Raw genomic sequence first — 27,745 nt, 5'->3', positions numbered from 1 at the left:
TTGGCTCTTGGTTTCACGTAGTGATCCTGCCGTTTCATCTACTCCTGAATGTTACATTGAGGCAGAATCTTGGCTCTCCCACTTTGGGGAACTGTATGGTTCTTGGTCGGACTCTGACAACACTCTCACTGATTCTTTACTGTGCTACCCTGCTGTGCCGCCCTTTACCCTAAAAGAAACAGAGCTAGCAATTTGTGCCCAAAGATCAGGGAAGGCTCCTGGCAGTGACGGTATCCCTTCGGACCTGTACAAATCAGATTTATTTACATGGACCCGGTACATCAATAGGGTATCGAATATTGCCTTGACAACTTGATCTTACCCGGATTCGTGGAAGGTGGCAATTATCGTCCCCATTCACAAAAAAGGAGATAAGAGCTCCCCAGGGAATTATAGACCCGTTAGCTTATTAGACAACTTGCAAAAAATATTTTCTTTCCAGCTGCTATCCAGACTAAAACACTGGATAACGAAAAATCAGGTTCTAAGTCATCTTCAGGCTGGATTCAGGGACAAGGTCAGTACCATCGATCAGGTCTTCCGCTTTATTACCATCAAGTGGAAGATCGTAGACGCAGATAAAGGCCATTTATTTGTGGCCTTTGTTGACTTGAAATCTGTGTTTGACCTGGTCCCGCGCACCAAGCTGTGGGAGGTTCTGAGAAACACTGGAGTCCCGGGTTCCATGATTAATATTATTAAATATCTTTACTCTAACAACTGTGCCAAAGTTCGCTGGGGCCCGACTGGTGATTTGACCCAAGCCTTTCCAACAGCTCGCGGTGTCAGGCAGGGGTGAGTTCTTGCGCCTACTTTGTTCCTCCTGTTTATTAACGCATGTATCCCATACCTTCTAGACTGTCATGGTGATGCTGCTAGTTTGGGTGGGTAGAAGTTCCCTTGTCTTCTTTTTGCGGATGATACCTTGCTACTCTCTCAAACTGCTACGGGCCTTTCCAGACTGCTCTTTAAGTTCTCAGAGTTTTGCAAGGATCATGGTTTAGAAATCAACTCAGCAAAAACAAAATTTATGGTTTTTGGGGACACTAGGCGCAAAATGAAGAGGCCTGTATATCTAGAAGGCGTTTCCTTGGAAAGAGTGGGCACCTTTGATTATCTGGGCATTAAATTGGAAGATTCACATCTCTGGCATGCCCACCGCCAGAAATCTCTACTGTGCTTGAAGCAAAGGGCGGGTGGCATTGTAAGATTTGCTTCTAGATCTCCCAAATTTGCAATGTCGCCTGCCCTTGAAATATACAAATCCCAAGCCAGGGGGGGGCTCTATATGGAGCTGAACTTTGGGGCCACTGCAATTTGGCGAACCTGGCAAGGGCAGAAAATCAATTCTTGAAAATGCTGTTAACAGTTCCCTCCAGCACTCCATCTCTGCCCATCCGAATGGACTTAAATCTCTTTTCAATTTCGCAGATTGCCGCTTTAAGGCCCCTGTTGTCCTGGATCTGGCTATGGTCAACAGATGCCCTCATTCCATTTTGATGCGGGCTTCTTTAACTGGTGGGCTGTAATCCTATTATCAAAATCAAATGGTGTGCCTATGTTGAACGGTCCTTAACTCACCTCGGTTTAGGGTCCTATTGGCGGGATCCTTCTTCCATTTTTAAAAATGCTGCGCAGCTGCTGAAGGATGCTTTTTGGCATAATGTCCAGATTGCTCAATTTGCTAAGATTATCCCGTTGTCTATAGCTGATTGTTACTTATCAGTCAAATGCCATTACGAATTTGAGTCCTTCATGGACGCAGCACTATCTCCATTCGCACGCGCCCTTTTTTTCCGATTAAGAACAGGGTCCCTCCCGCTGTGTTCCTTAATGCATAAATGGTCCAGCTCCACTAATAGATCAAATTCCTGTCCGATTGGCTGCAAAAATGAAGAGTCTGTGTCACATGTTCTTTTTCATTGCTATGCATACTAGACACAAAGAGCTCTTTGGATCACCACCTTTGCAAATACATAGGTGTCAGGTCTTGTTTTCATGCTGAGAGAATTTTAAAATCTGATCCATCTGTCCAGATAGTTCTACCTGTGACAAAATTCCTTGAATCTATCTGGCGCTTTAGATTAGCGATTTTAAAGAACAAGACTGGGTAGTTAATTTTTAGATTTATTTATGTATATTTATTGAACTCTGATGCATGATTTTAGCTGTTAATCTGCAGTACATAGATATTGTCTCATCATTTTATTGATTATTTATGAATTTAGGGAACTGGTCTCTTGCTGAGTGGAACTCTATTACTGGAGATATATCTGATGTTTATCTTGTTGGATTTTAACCCTTTCCAATTCTTTTAACTTTTTTTATTGTGTCTTTATTTTTAGCGCCTTTTTTCTTTAAAAAAAAATCTTGTTGTGTATTGTACTTTTATGGTATGTTTTTACTTACCGAAATAAAGTTTAATGATGATGGTGCTGCCAACCTTTTAAGATTTAACACACATTAATCTGTAGATGGGGGCAATCCATTTCAAATTTTGCTTTTCATAAACAGGACAAACAAAACTAAAAATGCTGTTCAGTTTCCTCAGTTAAACACAGGAGGGGCAAACCTTTAAGGTATTCATCTCATGTTTCCACCTGTAAACAAACCTAGCCAATGGCAAGGTTCACAACATCAGTTTAATAAGCAGGACCTTCCTTGCAGCTGGAGTAATATAGTTCATGCATTCCTCAAACTTAGGGTCAACATTCATCATCAAAAATGTATTTGTCAGTTGTCCATAGATCTCACACTGACAGAATCTGTTTTTAATGCTGGTATGTACAGTGATAGCACCAGTATTCTGCTAGAGTTCACTCGGTCTTGATGTCAATGTGAGCTTATCATGATTCAATGAAAGGATGTCGGGTATATAGGATCTGTTTAAAATATTTCATAGGCACGTTCTGTTAGAAATGGGGTCTTTGGATGGCAGTCAGGTTACCCCCTGTCCAAGCATGGACACTCTTCCTAGTCAGGGTAAGTCACACACAATCCAAATTATCCTGTGCCGACCCTCTAGTAGCTTGGCACTGAGCAGTCAGGCTTAACTTAGAAGGCAATGTGTAAAGTATATGTGCAATAAATCATGCAACAACACAGTATAACACCACAAATATACACCACACAGTGTTTAGAAAAGTATATAATATTCATATGGATAAATGGAGGTCAAAACAATCAAGAATCAATAAGCATATGTTGAGATATCAGTGTAAAAATGATATAAAGTGTCTTTAGTCTTTAAAAAGCAACAAATCTCTTGCAAGCACAAAGTACCTGGTTTGCATTCAAATTCTCCGCAAGAGACCGAAGAGGAGGAGTTGCGTGGAAAACAGGGAGGTGTGTGTCGATTTTTCCAGCACACACAGACAATGCGTCATTGAGTTTTCACGCAAGGCAGGCTTTGTGTCGATTTCTGGCGCGTAGACTGGGATTCTCTTCGGGTTGCGGGGTTTTCGGACACCCCGGTGACGATCCGTTAAAATCCTGGGCATGCAGGATGAAATCACAGGGGCTGCGTTGATCCGGTGGGCGATGCGTTGAAATTTCTGCTGCACGGCGGGCGCTGTGTTGTTTCCTCTCAGGATGTCGTGATGTGTAATTCCGGCTTGGTTTTGTGTCGATCCAGTGGGCCATGCGTCGAATTTCTGGTTGCAACGCTGGTGGTGTGTCGTTCTCCTATTCGGGAAGTCGGGCTGCGTCCATCCAGTTCAGAGTGCGGCGATTTTCTCACCGCGATGCAGGCTGTGAGTCATTTCTTGCAGGCTGTGTGTCGATTTTCACAGCACAAGGAGTTATTTTGCAGGAATGAAGTCTTTGTGGTCCTGAGACTTCAGGGAACAGGAGGCAAGCTCTATCCAATCTCTTGGAGAGCACTTCCCAGCAGAGCCAGAGGACAGCAAGTGCAGCAGGGCAACAGCAGGGCAGCAGTCTTTTGCAGAAAAGCAGTCAGGTGAGTTCTTTGGGCAGCCAGGCAGTTACTCTTGGCAGGTTGCAGGTTCTGGTTCAGGGTTTCTTCTCCAGTGGTATTTGTCCAGAAGTGTCTGAGTTGGTAGGGTCAGAGACCCTGCTTAAATACCCAAATGTGCCTTTGAAGTGGGAGACACTTCAAAGAGTGGCTTAGAAGTGCACAAGGTCCCCTTTCAGTGCCATCCTGTCTGCCAGGGTTTCAGTAGGGGGGATGGCAGTCCTTTGTGGGAGGGCAGGCTACTGCCCTTTGACATGTAGGTGTCAGACCCTCCACCCTCCTAGCCAAGGAAGACCCATTCAATATGCAGATGTGTGCAAGTGTGACTGTGCATCCTGTGTTTGAGGTTGTCTGAGTGAATGCACAAGGGAGCTGTCAACTAAACCTAGCCAGACGTGGATTGCAGGGAATAGAAGGATTTAAGTGTAGAGAAATGCTCACTTTCTAAAAGTGGCATTTCTAGAATAGCAATGTTAAATCCAAATTCACCAGTCAGCAGGATTTGGCATTACCATTCTGCCCATACTAAATATGACCTCGCTACTCCTTTCAGATCAAAATCTACCACTCAAACAGTGTATGAGGTTAACCCTAATGCTATCCTATGAAAGGAGCAGGCCTCACAAGAGTGTAAAATGAATCTAGGACTTTTACACTACCAGGACATACGGATCACACATATTCATATCCTGCCTTTTATCTACATAGCACCCTGCCCTGTGGGCTACCTATGGCCTATCTTAGGGGTGACTTATATGTAGAAAAAAGGGAGTTTAAGGCTTGGCAATTACTTTAAATGCCAAGTCAAAGTGGCAGTGAAACTGCACACACAGGCCCTGCAGTGGCAGGCCTGAGACGTGGTTAGGGGGTTACTTATGTGGGTGGCACAACCAGTGCTGCAGCCCACTACTAGCATTTAATTTACAGGCCCTGGGCACATGTTGTGCACTTGACTAGGGACTTACAAGTAAATTAAATAAGCCAATTGGGTATGAGCCAATGTCATCATGTTTTAAGGAGACAGTATATGCACTTTAGCACTGATTAGCAGTGGTAAAGTGTGCAGAGTCATAAAGCAAGCAAAAATGAGGTCAGAAAAAGAGAAGAAGAAAGGCAAAAGGTTTGAGGGTGACTCTGCAGAAAGGCCATTTCCAACACATTCTTTATGGTTTTAGTTCTGTTGTGGCCCAAATGCAAAGCCAGTAGAGGATTGGCCTAAGCTTTGAAAGACCCACTGTTGGCTTAAGTTCTAGGCCAACCCTCAACATTATTAAGGGTGTGCTTTTGGGAAGACGAAGCAGGGTCTTCCCAAAAGCACTATTTTATAGTGTCCCCAATCTTTCACCTTTAGAATAATCCCCAAAGTCTCACCCACATAGGACAGCTGATACTGCTTGGGCTCTATATAATTCTATTGCAGGGGATGCAGGAAGATCTTGATCTTGCAGCAAATTGCATAATCGTACGATCACAGGAGTCCTATGTTTCAATCAGAGTACTATTAGTAATCTTTGACTGCCAAGGCTGCTACTCAGAAAGTCTAAGCCCCAGATAATCAAATTTGGTTATTCTCTCAAGATTTCCCCTACTCAATATTATTTTATCCCTTCACATCTCGTGTGGATTTAATCAATAGGCCATGTGGTGAACAATACTTAGCGACCCTATCCAGCAGGGTTGGTAACCCTTCCAAAGTTTTTTAAATCAGTAGCATATTGCCCATGTACATTTTTTTTTTTTTTAAATCAGATATAGGTAAAGAATCATTCTCAACTTTTCTTGAAAATCTGACACAGCCTTATTTAAAAAGAAGTAAAAGGGTGGGTCCAGTGCATATCCCTGTCTGACTCCTTTATTGATAACCATTGGTTCTGTCACCTCACCATCTGGACCCTATCGAACCTGGGCACAGTTATTCGAATATGGATGAACAACTATGTTCAACAGTTCAGTTCTGACTCCCATCTCCCCAAGAACTTTGCACATATCTCTATGCACCATAACAAAGGCCACTCTAAGATTGACAAAAGCCACATATAAACTGTCCTATTTGATGTCAGTTTGTTCCAATTATTTGTAAGGGCTATAAAGATTTGGTTATCTTTACTAGTCCTAGGGCAAAACCCTGCTTAAAAATGGCAAAGATCCTTATTTTCTTTAATTATTTTGGGCAATTTATGTAAGACCTGTTTACAAAATATTTTCTGAAGGTAGTCAATGAGGCTCATTTGGCAATAGCTAACAGGAGAGCTGTGGCAGTCTTTTGCAGAAAAGCAGTCAGGTGAGTTCTTTGGGCAGCCAGGCAGTTACTCTTGGCAGGTTGCAGGTTCTGGTTCAGGGTTTCTTCTCCAGTAGTATTTGTCCAGAAGTGTCTGAGTTGGTAGGGTCAGAGACTTAGGCTCCCGCCGCCCGCCGGGGTCAGAATGACCCCCATAGTCACTACATAAAGCGTAAGTAAATTATGTCATCAACTGATGCAACACTCCACTCTGACAGCTGTTAGGGAATACCTCCCTGTCCTCTTGGAGAACGTAGATTTGCAAGCTTTCTTGTTAGGTCCTAGGAAACAACATTCCAGAGGATTATTATCCTAATATACAACGAAATATGGAAATGTTCACAGATAGAAGCTGCTGCTCATTTGAGGCAAAAAGATTAGGTGCATTTACAGAAAGCATTAGTTGTTGTCGATAATGGTGTGAACACCTTGTCCACTCGCATTGAAACATCAAACAGCATTGTATCACCTGCAATAGACATTATACAAAGAGATATGTCACTATTACAACATGGACAGAGTGAGCTTAGGTCCATTATGCAGTTGAGTTGGACTTTGCAGGATCTCAAAGCAAACTGTGTGCCATGGAAGCATGTGAACTCGAAAGAGTTGTTTACCCCATTGAACCTCAAATGAAACAACAGATAATAGCAAAGAAAGAAGCCAGTTACACCTGCAATAGACATTATACAAACAGACATGTCACTATTACAACATGGACAGAGTGAACTTACAATATTGACCTTTCAATTAACTTAATTTCAGAAATAGTTTCCGATAGGCAGGTTTGAACATTAAGGGGAGAGTTTTATTCATGAGGTGTCCAACTTTCCTTTTGCTTACAAGTGAATGAACGGGGAAAAGGATGTTTTTCCTAGCTGTAGTGGCTGTGAAACTTCTGTAAGCCATTCAATGAGTTTTAAACAGGTGGCATTGCACAGCATACGTAATGCTTCAGTAGTTAATTTGACCTTCTACTTGAAGGGTATTCCTGTACCGTTGATTTGGCCAGTGGTTCAGTTACTTTCAAATGGAGGTTACTTGATTCTGAGTGAGAAGGCTGTTGTGGGAGACAAGTAGGTGACCCATACATGATTTCTTTATCTCAAAATGTGACCTGCTGTGGTTATGTGCTATTTCCACCCACACATGAGATAAAAGTAGCATATTTGTGGTCTCACATTCCTACTTCTAATGTCAATTTTGAAAAGTGGAACAGGCTGAAAGCACTATTGTTTCAAAAACACATGGCACTTACATCTGCCCCTGAAACCTATGACCTACAAGTGGCAAGGTCATCATCGGAGATGCATTTTCTCCTAAATACCAACTTTCTGAGGCACTTTGGTGAACTTGTGAGTCACATTTTTTATTGCATAGAACACTGCAGAGGATGTACACTGTTTTAACGCTATAGAGTCTATATTTGTAAGTACATTCCAGACTGTTTTTTTAATAATACCATTAACCATACACTTGCTGTTTTTGGGTGCTTTTGGCAGCATACTGCTTGTACTGGCATTAATAGGTGGTATCCTCCTGTTGTTATTTCTACTCCGCAATCGATGCCCCATCTAAAAGCCAAAGAGTGATGGAGCTACCACGAGCCCAACTGGGTCTTGATCATATGATGCAGTTCTTTGGAGTTTCACTGTTGGAAAAACTGAACAAACACTAGTCATTGTCCTTTCAGTGAGTATTTTGCTCTGTGCAGCCTGTTTTCCATTGCTTGTGGTGCCCTTTCGAGAGTGTAAAAGAAGTGTGTCTTCTTCAGCAACAAGTACTTTCTACGGACATGAATATACTGATATTCTTGTGAGGTTAATTCCTGAAGTTGTCCTATGAGACTGCTGTTGCTCTGTGACACCTTCTATGAGCCACCTTACATGGGAAAGAACGCTATGGCTACAGGGGCCAGATGTAGCAAAGGGTTTTACCCATTCTGTGTCTATGGGAAAATGTGTTCGTACATATGGCCCCAGGTTCTTTCATCGTGCGTAGCATGGAACTCTGCCCCCTCAGCTACCACTGAGGCCTCGAATCACATGTGTTTCTTTGACTTATTGGATGAGGCTTTGGTGGTGATATCATCTGCTAAAGCATGGTCCCTCCTGGATTCCTTCTCGACTGATGTGTTTTAAGACCTTCTGCAAAACTCAGATGACTTTTAAATTGGTACACAAGTTTCTAATTGGAGGTTATTTTAGAACCACACTGAATGAGGCCAGAGACAGGATTCTGAGGGTTAGACAGGAGACCCTACTTACTAATACTGTTAGAAAACGAGCAATAAAACACAAAGATCTCTCTCTTATCACCCCCTATAGTGGTCTGAGCACCCAGATTTTTTAAATTATGCGTAGATATTGGCACCGTCTGCAAGCAAACAATACGCTTTACCAGATACTAACTACTAGACCAGCTATTACCTACAGTTGAGGTCGTCCATTGAGGATATCACTGTGTCATGGTTACACACCCCTTCACACAGAGGAGAGACGAGAGACACTGCACCACCACTCGCCCTCCCAAAGAAACATTAGTCAACACAAATGGTGTGGTGGAGAAAGAGTTATTTAAGAACAAGAGGCTATGACCTAATTGTTTAGGACCAATTCATCAATGGTATTTATCAATGGGGGAATGCTATGTTGTATGCGTTGACAGGGAATTCCTCCTTATGCAGAAGGTGGTCTCACACACTACGTGGCAGATTTATGAAAAGTGGTGCTGCACCTAGTGCAGCGCTACTTTTCTTGCATCCCTTAGTCCCCCCAATGCAACCATGTGTGCACCGTATTTAAAATACGGCACACCATGGCAGTAGTCAGGGGTACTAGCGTCATAATTGTTTATGTAAATCCAATGTTTTGCAGGATTAGATGCTAATCTTGCAAAGCACCCAGAGACCCATTGAAAACAAAGGGAGTCTCTTTTTAATGCCTGATCTTAGCAACTGTTACAAATGCAGATAAAAATTATGCAAATAAATCTCAGGTTTTTGTGCACCATTTTTTTTGTTCTCTCTAGCGCCAGAACACCCCCATTGCATACATTATGCCTGACGCAGGCATAATTTGGCACAAAGGGTTACAAAGTGGTGCAATGCAAGCATTGAACCAATTTCTAAATGTGTGTGGCGTTTTTGGACTTCCAACATCACATTAGTGTAAAAAAAATGGCGCTAATGTGACTTTGGAATGGAGCCAAGCCCACTTTAATCTGGGCCTTAGTTCTGTCATGCTTCATCATAGACCACCTCTCCCCACCCTGGTAGGACGGTGCTAAAATGGAGAACAATGATCTTACAGGGTCGATTTCTCTTAGTTTTTAATTCCTGTGCGTTCCGGACACACACGCAACATGAACACCACTGCAAAAACATTACAAAGTGCCTATTAAGTGCTTGAAAACCAAACAAACAACATGCGTTCCATATCGCTATGTGCTACAAAGTAGTATTTGACTAGTTTTCGACACCGAACACACTGGTTTTGGCCAAATAAATAATTAAAAAGTACAAGAGGGTTTAGTACCACTACATGGAAGCCCTATTAAGCCTGGCCTTAATCTGTTATTATGAGGATCCTTACGGGGTCGTGGCTAACCTCCCAAGATGGCGGTCGAGTAACTGCGGAGATCCCGGTCCCGGTCTACTAATAGTAATGAATCCGGCAGGAAACAGGACCATCCAATGATGAGGGACGGCTATCTACCCTCACGTAACATTAGAGTATAATCTGGAGCGGTGGCAAGCCACTGATCGTCGCTGCGGAGGAGTTGCCCAGCTCTGTGCGGTGCTGGGCCTGGGAGAGGAGAGGCGGAGCGGCTGCAGTGGCCTTTTAGTCCACGGAGCGACGCAGTGAGTTGGGACGTGGCTCGGCCATTAGGTCGCTGGCCGTGTAGGCCCAGACTGGTGCACTGTGGGCTCCGCTATTCCTCCCGCTACTAGATGACTGCGCCCTCAGCCCTCCTGTGGTGATGTAAAGTGCGGTAAGAGGCGCGAGCAGGGATGGGACGTGGGAGGCAGACGGCGCTGCGGCCTTGAGCGCTGGGGAGTACGGCAGGTAGACAAGCATGGGAAAATACGGGGATGGCTGTTTTACGAGTGCACAGCCAGCACTATTTCTCGGCCAGCTTCCGCAGTGAGGGAGTGGTGAATAACGCCTCCACTGCCACCATTATTACCCACCTTGCACCCAGATAATTACCACTGCAGAGAACAGAGGAAAAGCTGAGGCAGTGGAGAGGGCAGCCTCTGTGGTTAACAGCCCCTCATAACAATGGGGCCTGGTGTATCACTATACTAGGTTGACTGTCACACATAGGAGATGAGTCATAGGCCGTACAAAGGGCAGGCACACTGACGGCATGGATGTTCCGGCTTCTGGAGACCCAGAGCCAGCCACGACAATGGAGGCCCCAATGGATAAACTTGATGCCATCCTACAAGAAATTAGGGAGTCACGATTGGCGACTGAACAAAGTCTGGGTTCGATTACGATGGAACTAAGTATCCTGAAAGTTGATCAAAATAAATTAGCAGACAGAGACAAGTGTTGCCAGCATTCTTCCGGACCATAAGGAACATAAAACTGCTATTGAGCACCTACAACAACAGGTAGAAGCCTTGCAAGAAAGAGCTGAAGACGCAGAAGGGAGATCTCGGCGTAATAATGTCCGCATAATTGGTCTACCGGAGGGAAAAGAAGGTCGAGACGCCACACAGTATGTAGAGGACTGGTTGAAAGCCTTAGCAATGGATAGACTATGAATCCACTTCACAATAGAGAGAGCGCATCGAATTCCTGGTAGGAGGCCCCAACTGGGGGCACCACCGCGCCACCTAATAGCCAAAGTGCTAAACTACAGAGATCGAGACACCCTGCTGCAAGTGGCGATAGAAACAGATCCCATCATAGTGGACAATGCTCGTATTTCCCTGTACCCGGATTATACAATGGCAGTTCAGAGACGTAGAGCTTCCTTCCAATCAGGAAAGAAGCAACTCAAAGTGGAGGGAATACTGTTCGCCATACTGTTTCCGGTCAGGCTACGGATTACACATAACCAAAAGGTGCACTTCTTTGACACACCTGATTTAGTGCTCGATTGGCTGGATTTGACCTTCCCGCACCCAGGCCCCAGGAGTCAAAATGATGTAATTGTAGATTCCACTTGTTGTTCAAAGGATGCTTTGAACAACAAGTGGAATCTACAATTACATTTGGAGATCGGATAAGTGAATTCATTGGGATCAAGACTGTATCTAACCCTCTGGAGATTGTATAAGCGAATTTATTTGGACTATATATAGAATAAATGTGCTTTCTAAAATTGGATTAGAAAAAAATTGGTTCAATTAATTACTATATTTTATTATCTGTGGATATTAACGTGTGCTGTTACATATTTATATGTATTGGATAACTTTTTTAGAGTTATCGTGTAGGGTTTATTGAGGGTGAAGCCCTAGTTTCAGGCACCGTTGAGTTAGATCTTTGGGAGATATATTTTGAGTAAGAGCGCCATTTTTCTCATTATTTCACCCTCTTTAAGGTTTGTTACCTCCCTGAATATACGCCGGTTATATCATGTAATAGATTCCGCCAGAGAGCGATACCCCCAAGCGGGGTATCTTTCCTTGGACCTCCGCCAGGGGTTTGATTCCTTAAACTGGGAGTATATGTTTGAAGTTCTGGATAGATTTGGACTACCCTGTGAGTATGTGCGGTGGGTCCGCCTGCTCTATGCTGCTCCTACTGCAAGGGCACGTCTCAACCTCCTACCATGTTCAGAGGGGAACTAGACAGGGCTGCCCATTGTCTCCCCTGATGTTTGTGTTAGCGATAGAACCTTTGGCACACCGACTGCGACGAGATGCAGAATCATGGGAAATTGATATAGGGAGTACAATGCACTTGATATCATTATACGCTGACAACATTATTTTATATGTGAGAAACCTTGCCCATAGCCCGAGTTCTGCTACGCAGATATTTAAATATTTTGCACCACTGTCAGGACTAGACATAAATTATGGTAAGTCCACAGCATTCTTTTTCTGTGGGTTGGATATAGGGACCATAGTGGGATTTGGCGATAAGTGACTTCAGGTAGCTGTAGACACTTTTCGATACTAAAGTCTACAAGTTTATCAGACCCCGCTGGACTTACTAGAGGGCAACTTGTGGAGAGCAATGACCTCACTCAAACCACAGATTCAGTTTTGGATAGCATTACCACTATACATAGCAAGGTGCCTGGCACTGGCCAAGATGGTGATGCTGCCTCGTATCCTACATTTTTATATGAATATACCGGTGACGCCTACTTTAGGGTGCTACATTCTCTGTTGCTTGAACTTATTTGGGGAAGAGGAAGGCGCTGGATTGGTTTGGCGAAGTTGCAGATGCCGACAGACCAAGGGGCATGAGTGCCCCCGACTTTAAAGCCTACTGTGTGGCGAGCCAGATTCAATGGCTTGCATACTGGCTGGCTGGGCGGAATTTGCAAGAAATAGAATTCACCCAGACAATGATTGATAGAGGTTGCCTGCACTCCTTGATTAGTCCCCGGTCCCGGCCCACCGAGAGGATGCCACTTCTGTTGCGAGTAGCCTTCCAATATTGGAAACTTATGCTCAAATATACAGCCGGAGCAGTTCCCTATGCCCCCAACATCCCACTGGTAGGGTTACCTGTGACGACTGGACCACTGACTGGACCAGGGACGGTCATTTACTTACATATATGGACTTTGTCCATGAACATAATCTGCCAACTTCATTATTTTTACTGCATGCAAATATAATACACTTTGTGAAACAACACTGGGCTCCAGATGGCATAGAGCCCCCCACACATGATTTTATTCATGCCATATACACAGTGGGACATGGGACGCATCTAATAAAATGGCTTTACCGCAGACTCAGACAACATCTATTGCAGCCTTTAACAACTCTGAAATCAAAAACGGAAGTTGATATAGGCAAAGAATTGTTGGACGAAGAGTGGTCTTCAATACTAGAATACCCTAGTCGGATTTCACAGAACACGAGATTCAAGTTTATACAATATACCATACTACATAGAGTGTATCTCACACCACATAAGCTACATATGCTTTACCCTACGCTATCATCCAACTGCCCTAGATGCGGATTGGTGGAGGCGGACCTACTGCACATGATTTGGAGCTGGGTACTGGGAAGAGGTTGGTACTGTCTTGGGGAGGGTAACAGAAAGTGATGTCTGGGAGACAGCGGAGGCGTGTTTGCTTGGGCTGTTTCCCCACACGAGAAAAGGGAGGGTGGCCTCACGGTTCGCAGATTTGCCACTTTTACTTGCAAAGCACTTATTGACTAGGCGGTGGAAGGCTGCATTGGCCCCCTCAATGATGCAATGGAGTGTAGAGGTATTGGAATGGGGCAGAGCCGAGAGTGCCGCACTCAGAAGAGAAGAGAGTAGAGAATTGAGGAGACACCCTATGGCTTTAGACTGGGATGAGGTGCTGGACGCTTTTAAAACAGCATATGTGGCACAGAGGGCCTAATGGTAGTTATAGATATAGCCATGTCAGGACATTTTGTTTTAACAAGATCTAGCAACCACTAATCGGAATGTGTTAATAATGGAAATGTGACCTTGAAATGGCGTATTGGGGCTCAGATGCATGGTATGATCCCCCCACACCAGTCTTAAATAATGATCATATGCTCCACAAGAGGTGCAATTGCTATGCTTCTCCGGTGAGAATACGATGTCAAGTTGAAAAGTTGAAAAGAAGGGAGGGGGGAGTGTTAACTGTTAGAGGTTAAGAAATAGTAAATAGAACACAGTTTTCATCCGAAGTTGAAAAGAAGATAGGAGTGAGTGTTAACTGTTATAGGTTAAGAAATAGTCAATAGAACACAGTTTTCATCCGGTAAACTCAGAGATAACAAACATATCCTATATATACGAACACTGACTAAGAATGGAGATGGGATTGCATAGATGAGTCATGCGATGTAAAGAGGTTTCGCCGGGATGATTGTGGAGTATATTATGTATTATGACAACTACTGTATTGACCTATGCCATGAGTATTTTTATTGATCTCTGGAGAAAACAATAAAATTGTGTCTAAAAAAAATGAGGATCCTTACCCTAGATTTTAGGGGTATAGTCTTCTGGTCTGGAGCTAGGACGATGTCCTCTATTGCCACACACCTTCTTGCAGAAATCAATCTGCAGCATTGAAAAAGCTAACAACGAGGAGAAATGAAAGCATTTCTCCATATTGCACCATTCTAATCTCGCCCTTGAGGTGACTTTAGATTTTGGTGCTGCCTCAGGTTTATGAAAACTCATAAATCTAAGGCAGTGTCTTGGGTGTTGCTGTGGCAGGCCCGCCCCTTCCACGCAAAGTGCTGCATGTGAAGGGGCCATATTTACAACATGGCATTAAGCCAAAAAAAGTGGCTTAACGCCACTTTGTAAATACGGCCCAGGGCATTGTGCCACTGGAGCGTCATGAAAAGTGATGCTCCGCTGGTGCTACGTGCTCTTAAATATCCCCCTAGTATGTGATGTGAGACCACCTTTTCTAGGAGGAATTCCCTGTCAACGCATACATGTTCTTAAATAACGCTTTCCCCACCACACCACTTGACTCATGGTTACACATCACCCACATGAACGGAGACTTGGTTGCAAACAGCACGTAGTGGTTTTTACAAGTGGGGTCAGTGTAAGATCTGTTGCTGTGCTAAGGATATAATTGACAATTTTCAGTACAACTTGGCTTGGAAACACAAAGCCAAGAATTTCATTAAGGGCAGTACCAAAATTTGTGGTATACTGTCTAATCTGCAAATGTTTCGTCATCTATGTGAGTGCACGTTCAGACCCTTAAAAGAGCACATTAGGCCCATAAGGAATAACAATAATGACTAACCATTTGTTGTACATTATAATTTGGTACATGGCTGCAAAGAGGTGTTAAAGATCAAATGTCATGTTGTTGATGCAGTAGGAAACATGCCGGCGGTGGTTGACAAAGCTCAGACACTAAGGCATATGGAGAGTAGATTATACAGTTTAGAGTGGTCGATAAAGGCCTCAATGTGGAAAGGGATTTACAGGTCTTTTAATGAACCTATATGAAAAGTATTTGCTCAATACTTTCTTTCTACGTGTGAATTAGAACGGTACCTTCTAGACTTTAACATGTATACATGAGTAAATGGGTCAATATACTTCTTTGGCATTGTTGTTCATACATTTGCTTTCTTTTATATTAATCTCTAATTTGGCCATTGGGTCAACTATTGAATTTCCCAGACAGGGGACTAAGGGATTTTGTATTTCTGCAAACTAATGAATTGGGGCACTATCTGGTTATTGCCATGTTCATTCATTCATGTGCTCATTTGGCCTTCTGTGGTGTTCACAACTTTTTCCTGTCCCAGCTCTGTCATTTCACACCTTCTACTTTTTTAACATGACGGTTGGCTTTTGACTGCATCTAGATATATGTGCAATCTTCATTATATTATTTTCAAATTATTTTCTGCATCTATAAGGTCTTCGTCACCTACATAGTCATTTCATACTTGTTCTCATTCAATACTGATATTTAGCTCGCTGGTATTAGATCACGCTAAAATGGCAATCACACTCACAAGGCTGACTATGGATTTTGGCATGGGAGCCCGTCTGCCCTTCTTGCTGTACATCTGTGTGTGTAAATGACACAATATTGACTATAGCAATCTAGAAGACCAAAATAATGTCACAAAATGACAAAAATATATTAGAAATTGTAATATTATACGTTATGTACACTTTAAAAATAAATTTACTTAAAAAACAATTACATTTAAAAGCGCATAATACAAAAAATAACTTACAAACAAAATAAAATTATATATTATACAGTTAATATATAAAGATATTACACATACTATTAAATAATTCAAGTGAATAATACATATTAATAAACATAGTTATATTAATTAACAATCTTCAAAATGCTATACATCTAATATTTCAAATGTACTTAAAAATACAATTATTAGAATTAAAAATAATAATTTATTAAAATTAATATTGTTTAAAATAGATAATTTAAAAAGTGAAAAACAAAAGAATCACATAAAAAATGACTCCTGTGGGTTCAGATTTACTATTACCACTCCAAAGTATCTAAAATTAAGAAAGCTATTGGACTTGGAGGGATAAGATTTACAATTCCCGCTCCATCGTAAGCAACACTATGGAAAGTGCTGAATTTAAGAATAGTGAAATTTACCATGTCGAGTCCAAACTTAGGGGCTGATTTAGATCTCGGTTGAGGGAGTACTACAGCAGATGGGATATCCATCATGTTTGTGGTGGAGTATTCCCCTCCGCCAAGATCTAAATCAGGCCCTTAGCAACAGTAGAGAAAGTGTTGAACTTTGGAAGGGTCAGATTTACTATTCCCACTCCAAGGTAGGCAACAATAGTGAAAGCACTGGAGTTTAGAAAGGTCACATTTTCTGTTCCTGCTCCAACCTAAGCAACAATTGGAAAATTGTTGATCTTTGGAGTGGTCAGATTTGCTAATCCCACTTCAACTTCAGCAAAACTAGGGAAAGTGTTGTACTTTGGAGGGCTCAAATTTACTATTTCCACTCTAACGTAAGCAACAGCAGAGAAATTGTTGAAAATTGAACAGCTTAAATTTACTATTCTTCCCCCTAATGAAAAAATATCCTTAAAATATGAACTTAGATTATATTTTAACAAATATTTCAAAAAGATGTTTTGAACAGTATTGAAATTATTAAAATGAATACATTACTAATTAAGAATACATACCCATTTATAAATATTTACCAAATAAAAATATGAAATTATATATATATATATATATATATATATATATCAATTCCCAACATACTACTCCGAACACTCACACTCACAAAATCAAATCTAATACTTAATTTACTACTATTAAAATGTAACATTGGAAATAAATTAAAAATAAACATTAATTTAATAAATGAAACTAAATGCAATAGTATAAATCATTTTACAATCAATTAATACACAAATAAGTAAAATCAATTAATTACCAGAATCAATACTCTAATTTACTAATTAAAAATTACAACTGTTTTTCTCTTTAATACCATTTTCTATTACTCACTGTACGATTAAAATAAGTCACATAATCAAAATCAAAGTGACAAATTAAAAATAAAAACATATATAAACATTTTAAATTACATATTAAAATCCCATCTTATTCATCAATCATCAATAACTTTTATTTTGATTAAAAAACATTAAAAGCATATATATAGTTTTGCATCATATCAACTAAATCACGGCGAAACCCACACAGTCACATTTTAAAAGACAAGTTTCAATCATATAAAAAATAGATTTGAAAGCAACTATTACATGATATGCTCATGGTAGTTTAAATTTCAGACCCTTTATGTGACAAATTAAGGGCAGTTTACAATTTGAAATGTCAAGCCCATCTTGTCCTATGCGAAAGCTACTGCAGGTAAATACTTGCTTACGCTGAAAACCCTATCTTATTGCTAATCACGCAAATCCATCTCCTTCTAGGCTTCTCATAAGAACTACAAAAAATAGCACATGTGCAATGATTTCAATACTACCCATGGCACATAAAGTGCAGATGTAATCTACTTCAATGTTATTGTGCGGCTTCCATTTTCCATTGGAGGCCTTCATTTAGAGAGTTTCAAACAAAACATCAAGAAGGCTATTTTCGCTTGACTGGGTTGCTTTATGTCTAAGAGCTGTTCAATGCTTGGGTTCGGCTTGGCAATGAGGAATTGAGATGACAACCTTCCCAGTCTGGAGTTTTGATGGGGAATATTCAGAACATATTCCCAGTATACTTGCTTTAGTTGTTCCTTTGAGTGTGTTGTTAACTTTTGTTGTTCACTCCAGTAGGAAATTAGGTCTAGTTTATTGAGCCAGGTTTGTACATGTCGGAGCCAGGGGAAAGTTACAGATCAAGCACCAACAGCTCCATAGGAACTTCTCTGTATCATACCAATTCAACACTTGTCCACATTCGTACCCAATAGAGCATTGGTCTCAAAACTGCTATGTGTTCACTTTTTTCAAACATTAAGATCCTGATACATAGAGACCAGTGATGTTGAAACAGGTAATCCGAGTTATCCCCTTGTGAACCTGACTCCACACAACATAATCTTTTTTGAGTCACTTGCTCCACATAGCTCAGCCCCCATATAGAGCAGCGGCTTTGGCTTTGTGTCTATAGACCTCAAGGGCCGGGGATATTATCTTTGAAGTCATTTTTTTATGTTTATTAGTAATGGCTGTTAAACTATACACAAGGACTGCTTTTGCTTTCTTCATATGGGTAAGCCACGATAGCGTACAGTCCAGTGTCACACCTAGATAATTGAAATTTTACACATGTTCAAGTTTTTGCTCTTGGACTGTACAATTTTTCTTGAAAGACCTATGGGGTTTGATACCCATGTAATTGGTCTTACTAGCCCCTAGTCAATTGTGCTTACACGGGTCCTGAACCCTGCCTGATAGGGCATTAGGGTGTTATTGTGCTCCAACCAATCTGTCAGTTTTCTCAGGACCTACCTGTGGTAGATTGTTTGCAATACATCTATGAGACGATATTGGCCTGCTGTTGCTGGTTTCCTGTGTATTCCTTTTTTTGTAAATCTGGACTATTACAGCCCTTTTCCATGAATCGAGGAGTCTGCTCCAGATGCCACAGAACTGCTAATTAAATTTACATAGGGGACCCATACTTCTTTATTGTGTTTTCATAGATCTTGCAGGATTTTATCCAAACATGGGGCTTTTCCCGAATTAATGGTGTCAATGACCTCTATTTTTTCTTCAGTGCTAAAAGAAATTATAGATCCTATTTCCTTATTTATGCAATTGTTCAAGGCCTGTTTGGGCTGTTGGGGTTATTCCGTATGTTCAGAGAAGAGGTCAGTAAAGTGCCAGCTCCAGGCACTGGGATCCAGATAATGCTTATATGAACAACTATTTTCCAAAATGTAGCAGTATCCAATTCATTTCCTTCCAGCGTTAGCTGATACTTTTTTGTAATTAGCCCTGACCTCTCATACAGTTAATGCATTCTGGTCTTTAAAATGTTAAGTAGTAATTTCTTAGCCTCTCGACATTCCCTCGTATACTAGGGGTTGTGCTGAAGAACACTATTAGTCTCCTGCCATTTCTTTTGAAATGGTAACTTTATGAAGTATGGCCTTAGGGCTGTAACCAGAGACTGGTGGATACCTATTATTGGTATAACAGATGGGCTGCTATCAAAGTAGGGGCTTATATCAGAATATATATCATAAATATTAGCCATGGTCCCCACAATATTCAATATAGAAGGCCATTTTACCAACCTACCGTTATTTTCGATGGTCTGTCGTATTGATGGTGTGCCCCTTCAAGGGATGGCATTTCTGGAAGGCAACTCATCATCTTTAACACAGCAGGAAGTGATCGCTCTCTTCTCTGGTGTCCATTTTGAACAAAGCTATCCTGTCCCATGCTATGGTACTATGAAAGATATAGTCTAACCTTGTTTGAGCAATACCTCTTTTAAATGTGTCTAAGCTGGCATTACCAGGGATAACCCGGCCATCACATGCTCTCAAGCCATGTTCCAATGTAAGATATACCAGTTACATGGCCGCTACTGTACATAGTACTGATGGTTCAGCTGTTATTTGGGGGATACCTCTCATCATGTCCTCATCCTCCATTATTTGTTCTAGGCCATTAATTAACTCATATGTGCAATTGAAATGACCATCTATGATGGTTCTTTCATTGGGGGATATAGTTTTTAAAACGTCATCTGGGGTCTCCACTTCTTGTGACTCCAAGTTACTTCTCCTTGGTCTTATATACACGTTAAACAAGTGTAATAGGGTCTTACTAATAATGCTCAGGTTTACTCCCAGGATATCTGGGGAATCTGTGGAGCACACGTTAACTGAGAGTTTGAAGGAAATTTTAATCCATAGGACCAGCCCCCCAGGAAGGTCTGTCACTTGATGAAGGGATTGCATTGATTTAGTAAGTTTTACATCCAAATTTGGGTGGTGGATTGTTCAACATACTTGTGTCAGTCATGACCTATTAGCTTATTCCTTATGCCTGCCACGTTCTATGAGACGAGACATGTAGGATCTGAATCTAATAGTCTTGGGGTACTTAGGGAAGCATCTTGCCTCATCTCACTTCCTAAATTATTATTGTAGGGTTCCCCTGTTCTTCCCATCTGTGATACCTGCTGCATCCTTCTAATGGAAATAATGTCTAGGTTTCCCCTTGATTCTCCACTCTGACCTACTGGTGCAGTCTGGCTCAGTCATTCTACTGCCTCAGGTTCTAACGTATGTGGTTGGGTGTTAGTTGGCTCACCAGATGTTGCTGATTTCACAATAAGTGACCCTCACCAGTCAATGGTCTGCATAATTTGAACCTCATTCTGGGGTTTAAGGGTGGGCTAGATCGTAGGTCCATGGCAAATAAGCCATCTGCTATTATTTTATCCCTGTCAGTAAGGGCAATGATGTAATCTCTATCTTTCCTACTAGATAGCCGTAATACTCTCACTGTATCCGAGTTTACAACCAACATTGTCGCTTGTGCCTGATCCAATTAATGACTTTGTTTATAAGAGAGTTCCCATCCTCCCAATTAGCTGAGTTTAGCTTTGGAGCATTTGCTAAACATACAGTAGATTCCCAGGTTTCATTTAGGTGTTCGCTGGGATAACCTATGATTTTAGAATTAGAATTAGATTTAGTGGGCCTCTTATCTGGATCATGTTATATGGCCTGCTTGCGTTTTCCATTTTTTGTGCTAATGGCATTTCGTTTCGGGGGGCCACTGGTAGAGCACTCAAAACACTAAAGAGTATATTTAAGAAAAGTGGCACTGCATCCAATGCAGTGTCACTTTTCTAGTGCGCCTTAGCGCCCCCTTACCGCCACCATGTGCGCGTCATATTTAATATACAGTGCAACATGGCATAGGATAGGGGAAATAGTGTCATCATTTTTTACGTTATTAATGTACTTTGCAGGACTAGCACCAAAAATGTTGGCGCTATTCCTGCAAAGTACATAGAGGCCCATTTTAATAAATGGTGTGCATCCTTCCAATGCCTGCTCAGAGCAGGCGTTAAAAAATGCCGCTAAAAATGATGCAAAGAAATCTTTTAGATTTCATTGTGCCATTTTATCGGCCCCCTAATGCGGAAAGCCCACCCTTGAATACCTTATGCCTGGCACAGGCATAATGTAGGGCACGGGGTTGCAAGCATTGTGCCACTTTGTAAATATGGCGTGGGGATTTTTTCAGTTTAACACCACATTAGCATAAAAAAATTATGCTAATCTAGTGCTAGAGCTTCTTAAATCTGGGACTAAGGTCTTCCAAGTCTAATGGCCTTGTCTACGGCGTAATGTCACTACCTAAGGGGAAGCCGCGCTTGAAGGCATACTTCCTCCATCCGGGGGATAGATTGGCGGGGTTGGGACAAACCTGGGCTGAACTAGGCCGTAGTTTAGATTGTGTAGTTGTTGGGCCTTGGTTCTGTAAATGGGCTGTTTTAGAACACACATCACTTTCCTCTGACTGACTACAGCGTGTTAGTCCCTCTCAGTCCTTCATTTATGTCAATAAAGCTCTGACAAGACCCTATAAATCCACAACCTCGCTTGTTCAAATGTCAATTTTTGCATTTAGTTCCCTCGCTTCCAGATCTTTACATCTACAGCTAGATGTTTTTGTGGGTTGCACTATTTACCCTGCCTCTTGAGTCTCCCCTATCACTGGAGGCCCTTGCACTGCACAAGTGGAGCCTATTAAGTCAGACTCAGTGGTGTTAGTTGATTCCATGGTTACCAAGGGTGTATATCTATTAGTTCAAGTAATACCAAGCCTAATCTCCTGCCCCCTTCCTCTGGTTTTGGTTTGGAGAATTTATTGAGGCCACTACAGTTATATCTGTGGCTGCTTTTGCCAAGGGTTGGGGTCCCTGCTGATGGTTTGTGTGGTAACCTTTTACAGACCTATGACTCACTTCATTTATCTGCTGTATTCCCCCCCTTCTTTGTATAGAAAGAGGTTATTTTTGTGATGGATTTTTTAGGCAGCTCGGCCTTGTCATCCAGCAAGGATTCAACCTATTCTATGAGTACGTCTATTTCTGCTATTGATAAATTGTCCTATGTGTATTTCGCTATTTCGTTTTTTTTTCCCTTACCAGGTATTGCCTCAGTGACTTTACATTTTCTTATTCTGTAGCCCAGTGAGCCCTCACAATTTCCCCCTAACCCTCATCCAGGGTAGAGAGATTCAAGTGTGCAACATGCAGCTGCCCGGATTTCCAGGTGTTCCCTTAAGCTAGTGTGCTAGTTTGCAGGGCCTGTGTTATACTGTTTTGTACTGTATTACACCGTAAAGTTAGGGAAACCCCTGCATCTTTTGACATTCTGTTGTAGCAAGAAGTTTACCATACGAGAACTCAGATGGATTAGGCATACATAACTCAATTCGATTCAGAGGGAGATACAAAAGAGAAAAGATTAGAAGACAAGGAGAAGATAAAAAAAGAAAAAATGCCCCCAGTGTCTCAAGAAGACAAATTCTAACAATGAATATTACAGCCCCCCCTCACCCAGGTATCTTATTCTAATCAGCCTTCTTCAAGTTGGCACAACTGGGGGGATAGAGTGCCTTGCCGGCTCTTTATTATATCAGTCAGCTAGTCAGTTAACACCATTTCACTGACCTGTGGCAGCCAGAGCGTAGTAAACAAAACAGCCCTCCTCCTAGTGGGGCTCCCAGTGCAGCTCAGTTCAAAATAGTTAGTGCAGGTTACCTGCCCCTGTGTCTACAGGTAATTTTCCTATTCCATGGCAAGCTGTCAACCAGGGCCAACCAGCAACAACAGCCACAGACAGGATCCTTCATGAGTTGCTCACCTGGGCTGGATTACAGAGACAGAAGACCACCAAGCCATTACTAAACAGGCAGAAGCACATCACCTTTTCTATCGTAGGGGGCCAGCAGCTCCACCAGCAATAGTATCCACGGCCAAGTCCCAAAGAGGAGGGGACCAGAACAGTCTCCTCCTGCTACAATGGGCATGGCCCAAGCGAGTTCCCCTGACGAGTCACAAGATAGCTCCATGGACATCCCCCCTACCCTATTGTACTACAACCCCTGCAACTCACCAATAAATAAATTCTGGTACTTTATCGGTAAACAAATGACAGAATAAAAAAAAAATACTTACAAAATAACACACGTCACTTTAAAATAATAATAGCTTACAAAATAAAAATGAATAAAAACAGTATTTTTACCTTGTATATATTTCTCACAATATTTTTTCACACCACAAAGTTTTGGACACAATATTTGTGTGTCACGATATGCCTGAAACAGTATTTTCGCAGAACAACCTCAGAGAACCTGACATACAGCAGTTTTAAAATTACTTTACTGAGACATCACTGGAGGAAGAGCTCTGTCAAAGTGAAGTCCTACATTTATAATTATATAAAACACTCTTAAGTGTGCCCTATAAACCTGCATGTCTGGGTGCTTAATGTATTAAGGTTTCACATAATGAATTGTAAAGAAATATATATCCTCACTTTGAAAAGTTACTAAAAACTGTTGTTAATTTTGATTGTAAATTTTGAAGAAGAGTTGATTGCGACTAGAAGCCCATTTTCATAATGCTGCCTCACTTGAAGGTGATATTTCACTTTTTGTCAAATATCTAATTCAATGGTAAAAATAAATTTGTAATATCTATTGTGGAAATGTATGCATTTTGTTGTCTTAAAGATAAACCATATTAAGCAGGTTGCAACTAATCTTCCAATTAGACCTGATGTTTAGCTTGATGGAGGACAATACCGCCACTTTGAAAGTCAGGAAGACTGATGTAATGTTGTAGTTTGGACTCTTAGTCTGGGCAAGACTGCTGGTTCAAGGATGACAGTACTTATGTTTGTAGGCGACTATGCCTATCCTACAACAAGTCGCAACTGTAATCCCAACCCCTCCGGCTCACTAGCAGTACCTCACCAAAAACCCAAACAGTTAAAGGTAATTTGTGGCAGTCTTTACACATGGGCTCAGAAGTATGACATCTCAGGGAGTGTCATGGTAAACGGAGATTACCCCTTTCTCACAGATATATCATGTCTCAACCACACACAGGCAATAACGAAGATGCAGTGATGTTTCAATAGTTTTTATTTAATACAGTCTGCAATCTGCGGTACATCGCATGGGCTGCAATGATTATGATAATAAACAGTGCAAGAAATAGAATTGTAAAGACGAGAGTCATGATTATGAAGACCCCCACCATCTTGTGTTAGCATGGAAAGACATAAAGGGGGTCATTCTGACCCCGGCGGTCATGGACAACTGGGGCCGGGGTTGGCGGGAGCACCGCCAACAGGCTGGCGGTGCCCCGCAGGGCATTCTGACCGCGGCGGTTTGGCCGCGGTCAGAAGAGGAAAACCGGCGGTCTCCCGCCGGTTTTCCGCTGCCCAAAAGAATCCTCCATGGCGGCGCAGCATGGGGATTCTGACACCCCATACCGCCATCCTGTTCCTGGCGGCTCTGCCGCCAGGAACAGGATGGTGGTATGGGGTGTCGTGGGGCCCCTGGGGGCCCCTGCAGTGCCCATGCCAATGGCCAATGGCATGGGCACTGCAGGGGCCCCCGTAAGAGGGCCCCACTTTGAATTTCACTGTCTGCATTGCAGACAGTGAAATTTGCGACTGGTGCAACTGCACCAGTCGCACCTTCCCACTCCGCCGGCTCCATTCAGAGCCGGCGTCCTCGTGGGAAGGTTGTTTTCCACTGGGCTGGCGGGCGGCCTTTTGGCGGTCGCCCGCCAGCCCAGTGGAAAACCCAGAATCACTGCAGCGGTCTTATGACCGCGGAGCGGTGTTCTGGAGGGGGGAACTCTGGCGGGCGGCCTCCCCCGCCCGTCAGGGTTAGAATCACCCCCAAAGTGTACAATATTTCATAGTACCCTATCGTGATAGGCCTAACCTTCTACCTAGATGAGAGCTGGGTATGTTAAACCTAATCTGGCAATGCCATGTCCCTGGAAGGAACCGTCAACCCTTATTATCTTGAAATGAGGTCTCGAGCTCAGACTTCGGAAGAACACGAAGTCCGGGTCAGCATCAAGGCGACGTGCGGCACCGATAGCAGCGATAGTATCTCGTCGGAATCCCTCTGATTATCTGTCTAAATTGTGATGTATTTATACAGATCTACTTGGACCCCTGACGTAGGTTGTTCCAAAACAATAGATAACACCTCATGCTTGGGACATTAATTTCTAATGTGAGCACTTACAGTTTGTTTGTCTGTCGCATGAGTTGTCGCCTTAGCGCAGTGACACTGATATCATAACTCTAAACAAAAGGGCCTAACTGTAAACAAGGCAGCCATCTTAGAAGAATTAATTAAATAAATGGTCTAAGACAGAGCAAGCTAATTAGGTTAAAAGTCACTAGGTGACAGGGGCACGAGTCTGCAAGCCAAAGGCTGAGCTAACTTCTGTTATCCCATTAAAACAAACTAGGATTCACTACACTAACACACAAACCGACACCTGGGCTAGGGTAGCCCACTGGGAGGAAAAGGAAGAGATTGTAGCTGAAAAGACCAGCAAAACTCTTCCTTTTCACATGAAGCTCCCAAATAAGGATTTAATGTCAAAAACTGTTCATCCAGAAGTGCCATCAAAACATCCATCTGTGCCCAAAGAAGTACGGGAAGCTCATATCATATCAGGAAGAGTGAGCATTTCCTCCTCTGCCTGGAGTGGATCTAGAAGGGTACTCAATGCTCCGGACAGGGAGATCACTGGCTTATTTGCCCCAGCATAAGATTTGCCTTAGATAAATATCTAAAAAAAAAATGTGAAGAGTGATGCTGATAATCCTGTTAAGTATGCCCGGTTATTTAAGTTGGTCCTGAAAGCGCCCCAATAATAATCACCTAACAGGATTTTATATGATGACTTTAACAGTATTTACTTCACTGATATTCTCTGAGGCAATATACTTTAGTCATACATGTGAATGATATAAATCACAACGCAGCCTACATATGACATTTAAATTTTATATCACTCTTGCATCTCCTGTGCTAGTTTTTCATTATACTCAAAAGTTGTGTTGATCAGTTGTATATAACTATTGTAAATGTATTGTTAGAAATAGGGTCTCTAGTTGGCAGAGGTATGCACTCTGACCAAGTAGAGACCAGAATCCTAGTCAAAGTAAGCTGGCTACACAACCTAAACTAATCTGTACTCACCCTCTTATAGGTTGGCACAGAGCAATCAGGCTTAACCTAAAAGGCAATGTGTTAAGTATTTGTGCAACACTTGAATTACATTAACACAGTGAAAACAACACAAAAAGGCTCCACAAATTAAATATATATATATATATTTTTTTTTCTTCCATACATGTGCTCACAGAAGAGCTCCAAGTGGCCCAAGAGGGGTGGTGCAGCAAAAAGACCGGCAGAGCACTCTGGTTAATCTTTTCAACCACAAAATTATTATATAAATTGGTGCACTTGACCAAGGCTGCTAGTCAGCCGAAACACGTTGTGCTGAATAAACTTACTTCTCTTTTGACCTCCTGAGAGTGCTGCTGTTATATAATAATTTATATAATAATTTTGTGGTTGATATATATATATATATATATATATATATATATATATATATATATGTGTATATATATGTATTTAGGAGTAAACTAAGACCAAAACAACAAAAAAACAACAAGTAGAACTTGAGATTTGAATTTTTAAAGAATAAACTGCAATATACTGTAGTGCTGAGAAATCATCAGCCTTTAAAGGTTACTTTGGGTCCCGATGGACTGAGATAAATCCAAAGTTCAGGCTGACCACGATGGATGGCAGGCTGACTACAAGACCCACAAAAGGCCAATTGGAAAGGTACCTTTGATGGAGGGTTGTGTGAATGGCTAGGAGGTGATGCGAAGGTAAAGTGTTGTTTCTGAGCCAGTCAGGGAATGCGTCGTTGTAGAGCCGAGCAGTCATCAATGTAATGTTCTTTGTGATGAAGGTGGTGCATTGTTGTCAAGACAAGCAGCCGGCGATGCGAAGGCAATATGCTGGGGCTGGTAGTGATGTGTCAATCCTGAGCCACGCAGTCAGTGATGCAAAGTCCTGGCCCTCAGCTGTAGCAGAGATGTGTTAGCATGGAGGAGGGATGCAATGGTTTGATTGACCACAATGGAGGCAATACATGGGTTTTTATAAGCATACAGCTGTCACATCCATTTTCAAGGCCCAGGACTGGATTTGCACCTCTTGGCAGGGCAGGACTCTCATTTGGCAGAGTGTAGCACCCGA

Source organism: Pleurodeles waltl, chromosome 1_2 (genome assembly GCF_031143425.1).
Source record: "Pleurodeles waltl isolate 20211129_DDA chromosome 1_2, aPleWal1.hap1.20221129, whole genome shotgun sequence".
NCBI classification, from domain to species: domain Eukaryota; kingdom Metazoa; phylum Chordata; class Amphibia; order Caudata; family Salamandridae; genus Pleurodeles; species Pleurodeles waltl.
The sequence above is the reverse complement of the archived record's forward strand: the minus strand, read 5'-3'. Positions refer to the sequence as shown.